An 11,166-nucleotide genomic window follows, 5' to 3' on the forward strand; every position below is an offset into this window, starting at 1 on the left:
AAAAAAAAAAAAAAAAAAAAATATATATATATATATATATATATATATATATATCTCCCAATGTTCAGTATATGTTATATATATGTCAGTCAGCATACTTGGTTTCTCTTTAGTCCCTAATCCCCAAATCAGTTCTTCCCTTTTCCATTACCAGTTGAAATGCTCAGCAGAATCAAGCTGTCCACAAGATCACTGTTAGACCATGACGCAAGAAAAGACCACTGACTGACTCCAATTAAAATCAAATTTAGGGCTGGGGATGTGGCTCAAGCGGTAGCGCGCTCGCCTGGCATGCGTGCGGCCCGGGTTCGATTCTCAGCACCACATACAAAGATGTTGTGTTCGCTGAAAACTGAAAAAAATAAATAAATAAATAAAAATGTTTAAAAAAAAAAAAAATCAAATTAAAGCAAGCTTATTATTTCAACCAGCCGGGCTGCCTTGCCCATCAAAATCGTGGGAGCCAAGGACAGCAGCGAGGCTGTTTTATAGCCCAAAAAGTTACACAAAGGGGGGTTACAGATAACAACACTCTGAGGAGCATAACACAAGTTTACATTTTTGCTGGCCCCGGCATCAGAATTTATGGAGATCTTAGAGACTCAGAGAGGGTCGTTATCCGGCCAGGGAAGGCCAGAATTTATGAGGCGTCACTAAGGTTTAGGAAAGGGTTGTTATCTGGTCAGGGAAAACCGGACATGGGTGAGTTCAGGGCACGGGCAGGCATTCCAATCAGCTTTACAACATCAACTAATCACCAGGCCATACAGACATCCTAATATTTTTACAGAAAACAGAAATGAATCCTTCATAACTTGTGACAAGCTGGCTTCTGATCTAATGAAAGAACTAGGCTAGGTATATCATCACTCCTTAGAAGGAACTTCTGTTATATTACAGATGTCAGAAATCATTGTTCCAGGAACTGAGGATGTGGCTCACTGGTAGGGTGTTTGCCTAGCATGTGTGAGGCCCTGTGTTTGATCTTCAGCACTAAAAACAGAAAAACAATCCCTCTTCCTGATTTTTCTTTCTTTTTTTATTTGAGATAGGGTCTCACTAAGTTGCCCAGGCCCTGAACAATGATCCTCCTGCCTCAGCCGGGATTATACGCATTGACCACTACACCCAACTAGTGTTTTTGGTTCTTATCAACCAAACACCTTATTTTTTCTAGCCCACTTTATCTCTTCCCACTCCATTCCTTCTCCCCCTCTCCTGTTTTATTTGGTGACTGCCATCAAAACACCCACCCCCATCTCTTTGGATCCTTCTTCCCAGCAGGGCTTTGAGAGACTAATGATGGTCTGGGTACCCCTATCCTAGTTTTAATTGTATCCCTGATACTCCTCAGTCTGGGTGATATGGGGAACTGAAGAAATGTGAGCATTTGTTCCATCCTCTGGTCACTTTTTAGAATCCCAGCCCCAGCTCTTAGTGTCTCCTAACTCATAAGGCACTAACTAAATATTCGATTGTCCAGCCTTGGCTTTGTTCCCTTGCAGCTCTGTTCATAATTATCACATTGAAATTTCATGGGGCACAAGGTCATAGACTTCCTAAATTCCACTTCCCATTCATTTAACAAGTATTTATTTGTTGCACATCCATTTTGTGTCAGGTACCTGCTAATAGGCTATGAAGATGAAAACAGTTACCAAATGGTTTCTGCCTTTGTAGAGTTGACACACCAGTGAGAGAGTCAGACATTAATCAAGTAATCTCAAGGACACGTCAGGGCTGGGGTTGTAGCTCAGATATATATAATATAATATAATATAATATAATATAATATAATATAATATAATATAATATAAATATCCATATACATGGATATATATATAAAGAAAAGACACATTATACTGACCATTAGTAATGGTCATTATTGCAGTGCTATGAAGGGGAAAGTCAAGATGCAAGATAAGGACTAAGGGGTGCTTCGATATGGAAGCAAAGTTTGAGACCTTTGAAAGCTCTCTATCTGCTTGAGGATTGTTTCTTCCTTTGAGTACTCTATGATATTTTTTTTCCTTACATGCAGATTATATAAAATAGGTATAATTTCTTTCTCAAAGGCTTAGTAGAATTTGCTTGTATGTGTATGTATTTTGAATGCAGTTATTTCTTTCACTGTTGATTTAATTCACATTTTCAGTTTCTTTTGGAGTCAGTTTTGGTAGATTGTATTTTTCTAGCAGATTGTTTATTTAATCTGATTAAAGATTTATAAATTATAAGTTTCAGATTTGTTGTCAGAAATGTTTAAAATCTCCACTAGGTTTAAGGTTATTTACTTTTTTGATTTCCAATATTGCTTATATGTAATTTCTCAGTTTTTCTTGATTCACATTCCCAGAAATTCATCTAACTTATTAACTGCTTCAAAGAACTGCCTTTGATTTCTGTTTTCTATTTCATTTTATATTCTGATCTAATCTTAAAGTTATTTCCCTCCTTTGATTTTCTTTAGGTTTATATTACTGTTCTTCTTCTACCTTCTTGAATTGGGTGCCTGATTCATTAATTTAAAATTTTCTTCTTTTCTAATATATGCATTTGAAGCAATAAACTTCCCCTAAGATATTTTGCTATGTCTCAAGTTTTGCTATATTGCTTTTTCATTATTGTAAGTTTAAATTTTTCCCATTATTACTTACTTTTTACCATATTTTATTTATAAATACATTTAAATTTTTTTTAGTTGTAGATGGACATAATACTTTATTTTATTTGTTTTTATTTAATATTTTTATGTCGTGCCAGGGATCGAACCCAGTGCCTCATGCATGCTAAGCAAGCACTCTACCACTAAGCCACAACCCTGGCCTTATAAATACATTTTTAAAATTTCAGATTTTGGGAGCTTAAATTATTTTAAATTTTATTTTATTGTGGTCAGAGAATGTAGTCTGTATGTGTAATATAGTAGATAGAATATTGGCCTATGATGTCTACATTCCTAAAACCAAATATTTTGTTGTACAACAAAGGTTAATTAAGGTGACAGATGGAATCAAGGTTGCTAGTCAGTTGACCTTGAGATGCAGTGATTATCTTGCATTATTAGGTAGACCCAATTTAATCACAGGGATTCTTTTTTTTTTTTTTCTTTGTGGTGCTGGGATTTACCTGGGCCTTGTGCATGTGAGGCAAGTACTCTACCAACTGAGCTACATTCCCATCCCTCACTGGGGTTCTTGTAAGTGGAAGAGAGAGGTAGTAGAAAGAGAACGAGAGAGTTGACAGCTTGAGGAGTCTACCTGATAGCTGCTGCCTTGGAAGATGGAAGATGAGGGCAGTGAACCTTGGAAAAGGGGTTGAGGCAGTGGGGAGCCTCTGGAAGCTGAAAAGGACAAGGAGACTGATTCTCCCCTGGAGCCTGCAGAAAGGATTGCAGCCCCACAACACTAGCTGAGTGAGCCCCTTTCATTTCAGTATTGGGGATTGAACTAGCATACCTCCATGCATGCTAGGCAAGTGCTCTACCACAGAGCTATACCTCCAGCCCCCTATTTTGCTTTGTTTTGTAGCTAGGGACTTAATTCCAGGCCTCCAGTATGCTAGGCAAGGCCTCTACCACTGAGCTACATCTTCAGCCCATTTTGGACTTTTGACCTTTAGAACTAAGATAATAAATCTGAGTTATTTTCAAAGTTTAAGTGTAGGATAATTTGTTGCATCAGCTGTAGAAACACATATAAATTCTCTGGCTTTTGTTTGAGATTTGCTCTGTGGTATAGTGTGTGGCTATAAATGTTCCATGTGTCGAAAAAAATGTGTATTTTTGGGCTGGGGTTGTAGTTCAGTGATAGTGCTTACCTGGCATATGTGAAGCACTGGGTTCGATTCTCAGCACCAGATATAAATAAATAAATTAAATAAAGGTTCATCATCAACAATTAAATATATATATATACTTTTAAAAAATATGGATTTCTAATTCAGTGGTCTCAAACTTTTTTGATTTTTTTTTTTTTTTGATATCAGGGATTGAACTCTGGGGTACTCTTCAACCACTGAGCCACATCCCCAACCCTATTTTGTATTTTATTTAGAGACAGGGTCTCACTGAATTGCTTAGCACCTTGCTATTGCTGAGGCTGGCTTTGAACTTGCGATCCTCCTGTCTCAGCCTCCCAAGCCACTGGAATTATAGGTATGAGCCCAGCACTTTATCTTGTACTCCATCAATAAAATTATTTTCAATATGTATCCCCAAAATATATAATTTTAAAATACATTATATTCATAGATTTGTATGTTCAAATATGTTATGTGTGAGTATATTTAGACGTTAAAAGAATGAGATAAAATTATACAGGAACATGAAAAAATAAAAAGAATGAGATAAAGATGGGAAAAATAGTATTTAACATTTATGCTTATTTGTAACATAAAAGATCTGCTTGCTCTCACTAAAATGTTAATATCTAACAATTTTATACAAAATGCTAAAAAATTAAACTTAATGTATTTAGTAAGAACAATATGACTTAATGTTTTTCATTATTTTAAAAAAATCTTGCCTTGATACTTTCTATATAGTGACTAGTAGGTCTGGGTGTCAGGGCATATGTTTGATTTTAATGACTGACTTAGATGAAAAAAGGTGCTTTAGGTCACAAGGTTTCAAGTATGTTTTCTAATTTGAATCAAGAGTGCATCTCCCCAATGGCTTGGGAGTTTAAAGCAGGAGGATTGCAAGTTCAAAGTCAACCTCAGTAACTTGGTGAGGCCCTGAGAACTTAGTAAGATTCTGTCTCAAAATAAAATGTAAAAAAGGGCCGGGGATGTGACTTAGTGGTTAAATGTCTTTGAGTTTAATCTCTGGTGCGCGCGCATACACACACACACACACACACACGAGTATAGCATCTCCAACAAGGCCTTTTCTGTGAGCCCTTGGTGGCCTTGTTTGAGGACATGTCCTTTCCAAGAAGTTTTGTATTTGCTTTTGTCAGACACTAGAAGAATGTTACTGGCCTGAGACCAATTTCTGTGTTATTTTGTTGGGGTGGTGGGCACAGTCAATTTCTAAGCCTTTTGGAGAATTTAAATGTGACCCCCAAATCTAGATGAGCACAGGTCTACAGTTAAAAATTTTAAGACAGTTTTTTTTTTTTCCTCTACCCAGAAGTCAGACAGAGGCAGACAAACTTCCTTGTTGAGGTTCTGTATTGGTGAGTAGATTTTTCTAGATTTCCTTTAAGGTTCCTATACTTATGTAGGAGGGTATCTTCTTCAGTTCTTTTCCAATGTCCTGTGTGGTGGGTCCCAAGGTCTTCTCTTCCAGACCCAAGTGGGCATCAAGGCCTTAGCCCTAGGTGACCCATGCTGACAGCCCTCCAGCTATTTATGCATTCACTCTAGCAATTTCAGTTTTCTCCATTTTTCCAGCACCTGACATTTCCCTTTATTTGTGAAGAACTGAGCTCCATATGTGAAAGAATGTTATGTAGCATTTAAAAAAAATATTTAGTTTTTAGTGTAGTTGGATACAATACCTATGTTTCACTTACTTATTTTTATGTGGTACTGAGGATCGAACCCAGGGTCTAGCATGGCAAGGCAAGCGCTCTACCATTGAGCCATGACCCCAGCCCTGTTATGTAGCATTTTAAGGTATTGTGGAAACTGGAAGTTACATCTTCTAGGGTACTGTAGGTATCGATATGACTTACCTTCCTCAATACTCTTTCTTTTTCATGGCTTGTTGATGCTCAGGACTTTACGTGATATATGGTTTAGAGAATTAATTCTGATCTGAAGTAAAGCTAATTTCTGAAATCAGATGTTATGTGAATTGATGTAAGGTTTGAGTGCTGGCTATTGATGTTTTTAGGCTATGAAGCTAAGAAAAGGCAAGACCAGTATAAGAAAATTCTTGAAGGGGTGAAATAGTGAGGGGAATATGTAGCTATAAGGGGACAGTATTGACCAGGAACTGAGGGGTGGTCCTAGGACTCAAAATTCTGAGTCAGAAGGATCCTAGGGTTGGTAGAGAGAAGCTGACTTTCAGAACCAGACAGATTGGTTGTCCAAATGCATCTCTGCTAGTTATTACCTGGATCATCTCTGGCATGTCCCAGAACATCTTTGAATTGAGGCTTGATCTGCTTGAGGATAGTGTCCCATACCATGCAGCAGGTTGGGCCTATTAAGCATAACGATGAAAATGAAATGCCTTGCCTTGTTGCATACTCAGTAAATGTTCATTCTTTCTCTCATTTGTTTTTGAGGCTGAAAATCTCAAGAAATGGGATTGAAGGAATAGCCAATTAACCAGAGAGCTAAATCAATGAAATGTGAAAGAAACAGAAAGCTCACAATGGTGAACAAGCTGTGAAGATGCAGTGTGCCTGCTCCATGTATTATTCATACTCAGAGATTTCTTTTTCTTTTTTCTTTTTCTTTCTTTCTTTCTTTCTTTTTTTTTTTTTTTTTGTGTGTGTGTGTGCTGGGGATAGAACCCAGGGCCTTGTGCATGCAAGGCAAGCACTCTTTCATCTGAGCTATATCCCCAGCCCCTTCAGAGATTTCTTTATAATGTGGAAAAGTGATTTTGCAGGGAGGTGGGGGGATAATTCCCCTTATAATGGGCTCCTGGCATTTTCTACTTGCTCTATTTCTGGATGATTTCTCTAGCCTACCAGATGAGTGCAGGCTGCACCCACAGCCAGTCTAATGAGTGCCCTAATTCCTCTCACTTTTTTTTTTTACACAATATCTTTATTTTTTATTTATTTGTTTTTACGTGGTTCTGAGGATTGAATCCAGGGCCTCATGTGTGCAAGGCAAGCGCTCTACCACTGAGCCACAACCCTAGCCCCTCCTTCCCAACTTTTGTTGAGTCTAAAGCAACCATGAGTCCCATGAATAACTTGATGTCTTCATTCCCTCTTCTGGCCTTGGGTGTGTCATCTGAGTTTTACCTCTTAGGGTTAGTTCATTTCCCAGAGATGCACTGGAGCCAGCTGGTACTGCCTGGCCAAAGCCAGATTGTTAAATTTTCAGGAATTTTGTAAGCCAGTTATACATTGTTAGCTTGAAATTGGCAAAGTGGCCATGGTCGGGATTTTACAACCATGTAAATCAGCCAGTGCTACAAATCAAGGCCTTTTCACCCAGGGAACTGGCACTGATATTATCTGATATTAACTGATATTATCATCAACTTATTTGGATGAGGCCAGTTATTGCCTTTAGTTTTTTTTTTTTTTTTTCTTTTTTTAGTACCAGGGATTAAACTCAGGGGTATTCAACCACTGAGCCACATCCTCAGCCATATTTTATATTTTATTTAGAAGGGGTCACACTGAGTTGCTTAGCACCTCAATTTTGCTGAGGTTGGCTTTGAACTTGAGATCTTCCTGCCTCAGCCTCCTGAGCCCCGGGGATTACAGCCATGTGCCATTGCACGTAGCCTTTAGTTTTTTTTTTGGATGCTGGAGAGACAGAGTTCTCTTGTTTCCAGATTCCAGAGCTCTCATTTTGGCTTCTAACTAGAACTACTTGTGGTAAGCTCCTGTCTGCATACTCCAACCAGTTTAGCATCCCAAACTATCAGAGCTGGGAGGAGGGATTCTGACCCTTGGGTTTACCACCTCATTTTACAGGTATCAAAACCACTGGCTGGAGGCTAAATGACTTGCTTTTTGTGGCAGAGAACCCAGGTCTCCTGGATCCTAGTCCACTGCTGAATAACCCATACAAAATAGATACTCTCAGATACTCAATATGTGTGTTGAACTGACTTTATGCTAGAGGGTGCTCAACGTGTCTTAGCTGCTCTTCCTGTCCCTTTCTGCTTTCTGTCTCAGACACTGTTCCCCTGCCCTTTTGCTCTATGAAACCATCCCAACTTCTTTTCTTTTGTTGAATTGAAATTTAATTATATAAGTAATACATTTATTTATATCACATTCTTATAGAAAATTAAACTTATAGACTGGATGAGGAGTGCACACCTGTAATCCCAGTGACTCTGAACGCAAGTTTGAGGCCAGCCTAGATAACTTAGCAAGACTCTCTCAAAATAAAAAATAATAATAAGAGGCTGGGGTTGTGGCTCAGCGGTAGAGCAATCGCCTTGCACATGCGAGACCTGGGTTGGATCCTCAGCACCACATAAAAATAAATAAGTGAAATAAAGGTAAAAAAAATAATAATAATACAAAGGGCCAGGGACTGTAGCTAAGTGGTAGGTTCTTTTGAGTTTAATTGCCAGTGCTAGGAAAAGAAAAAAGAAATTAAACTTACAGTAAAATCCATCAATTTCACACCTATGAATATGTACTAAGAATTTTTGCATATATGCCCTAGGAGACATGTGTAAGAACATTTGAACATTGTTGTTTATAATAGCAAAAGAAAAAGAAAGAAAAGTAGTTTGACTAATAAATTATAATATATATACCCATGGAAATATTCATACAATGAAACACTTGTGAGGAAAAAGAAAGACTTAAATACATCCTCATTTGGGTGACTTTCAAAAATACAATACAATATTGTACAACATTGTGGATGTATTTCATGTCCTGAATTGTACATTTAAAATGGTTAAAGTGGTAAATTTTATGTATATTTACCACAATAAAAATAAATAAAATTGGGCACTATGGCACATGCCTCTAATCCCAGCAACTCTGGAGGCTAAGGCAGGAGCATTGGGAGTTTGAGGCGAGACTCAGCAATTTAGTGAGGTCTTCAGAAACTTAGGGAGAACCTGTCTCAAAATAAAAAGGGCTGGGTTGTAGCTCAGTGGTAGAGTACCCCTGGCTTCAATCCTTAGAAGGTCAGTAAATAAATAAATTTAAAAATTAATTGGTTGAAAAACATAGTGTCAGCCAGGAGCCATTGTGCAGCACAACTGTAATTCCAGTGGCTCCGGAGGCTGAGGCAGGAGGATCACAAGTTCAAAGCCAGCCTCAGTAAAAGCAAGATGCTAAGCAACTCAGTGAAACCCTGTCTCTAAACAAAATACAAAATAGGGCTGGGGATGTGGCTCAGTGGTTGAGTGCCCCTGAGTTCAATCCCCAGTACATGACCTCCCCCCACCCCTACAAAAAAAAAAAAAAAAAAAAAAAAAAAAAAAAAAAAANNNNCCAAAAAAAAAAAAAAAAAAAAAGAGATTGAATGAAAGAAGGAAGCCACTGAGAAGTACATGTGTAAGATTCCATATATATGAAGTTCACAGACAGATGAAGCTAAATAGTTTGTTCTTTAGGGGTGCACACATAGATGGTGGAAAGAAAAATGGGGGATGATGGATACAACCCAGGGCTGGTTCTACCTGGCTTAGAAGAGAATTAGGGAATCAGTGTGATTAGGGAACTTCTAAGGTTCTCAAAATGATTTGGCTTTATGGGTTTTTGTATTGCTATTTCTATATACTATTTTTTATATATGGCATAGTTCATGACAAAAATTTTAAATTACATTACAAATTGAAGGTGAAACTGAAAAAAAAAAGTCAAATAATTACAGATAAGCCTCAGTTCCCTTTTGTCAGTCTCCTCTCCCCAGCCCTGGTTCTCCCCTTGCCTCCATAGAGGTGGACCCTGATTCAGATTAGTGAATATTCTTCCAGAACTTTTCTAGACAGATAAGTAAATTATGTGTATACATTTAAAAAATTCTTTTAGGAGCATTTATGTCTAAAAAAGAAGCCAACTTCTTCTCTTATTAAACTGTACATTAATAAACAGCTTCTTTTATATAACAGGGAATAAAAATCAGAATCCTTAGAGACACCTATCTGTCAGCAAAAAATCAGATGGGTTTTCCCAGCAAAGTCCCTTTTAATTTTTGTTTATTTTGTTTTGCAGTGCTGGAAATTGAACCAGGGCCTTATGCATGTTGGGGAAGCACTCTACCACTGAGCTATGCCCCCAGCCTCACTTTTATTTACTACTTGAAGTATTATTTAGCAGTAATCAAATATCTTTCACTCTGATTTCTCATCCCCTTTGTTGCTGAGGGTCTTCTGCTTGAATTTTTCAGAAGAAAGACAATTCTGTCTTTGGGAGTTGGGGGAAGCCATGTATATCTGGTCACTACCTTTCCCTGTCAAGGGGCTTGCCTCTCTTTTTATTCGTGAGATAAAAGAGAGGCTGAAAGTGATGACATTTAACTTTTCCTTTCTCATTTGGGGCATAACAGATTACCTCTAAATGAAATATACGAGGCTGCACTAAATAAAGCCTAAGGAACAAGGCTTGCATTGATTTCCTCCACTGGTTAGAAACCTCTCTGGGAAACGAAACAATTTAAGCCAGGCATTTCCATGTTCTCATGTTGCTTTATAAAGTTCATCTTTTTCCAGATAAAGAAAGGAACAATCCTTTCTTTATTGGTCTAGTGTCACAGCCTGCCAAGGCAGAACCCGCCAAGGGCTCCAGGGCACTTGCATTTTTGTTTGTGTTTGATTTTTCTTGAATGATGTACATTGTGTATCTTTCTAGGATTTGTTTTTTTTTCTTTTTTAATTCAATTATATGTCTCAGAGATCATTTCATTTCCTATACATAGAACGAGTCATTCTGTTAAGTAGAGAATGAATGTACAGAGCCTTTTCAGTCATTCTCCTACTCACGAGTACTTATGGTGCTCCCAGCATTCCACTGTTGCAAATGAGGTTGTATAAAGCATCTTGTGCTTCTCTGTTCATGTGGGAGTGTCTCTCTAGAATAAATACTGAGCACTGGAATTGCTGAGTCATAGAGTATGCGCATTTGCCTCTTTTTAATATATACTGGCAAAGTGGTTGTACCAATTGGCATTCCCACCAGTGGGATGAGAGCATGCATTTCCTTACATCCTGCCACCTTTCCATATTAGCAAACCCCTTTTCATAATTTAATTGGAGGAAGTGCTGTCTCATTGTTTCAGTGTGCATTCTTTTGTTTAGTGGTGAGGGTGATTATCTTTCTATGACCATTGGCTGTCTGTGTTTCCTCTTCTGAGACTGATGTCTTTCTTTTCATTTTTTTAAATTATAGTTGGACACAATATCTTTATTCCATTTATTTATTTCTGTGTGGTACTGAGGATTGAACCCAGGGCCCTGCATATGCTAGGCTAGTCCTCTACTGCTGAGCCACAACCCCTCCTCCGCCCCCCAACTGATGTCTTTTTATCCTTCTACCACCATAAGTATTCTAA

Source organism: Marmota marmota, unplaced genomic scaffold (genome assembly GCF_001458135.2).
Source record: "Marmota marmota marmota unplaced genomic scaffold, marMar, whole genome shotgun sequence".
In the NCBI taxonomy this organism is placed as follows: Eukaryota; Metazoa; Chordata; class Mammalia; order Rodentia; family Sciuridae; genus Marmota; species Marmota marmota.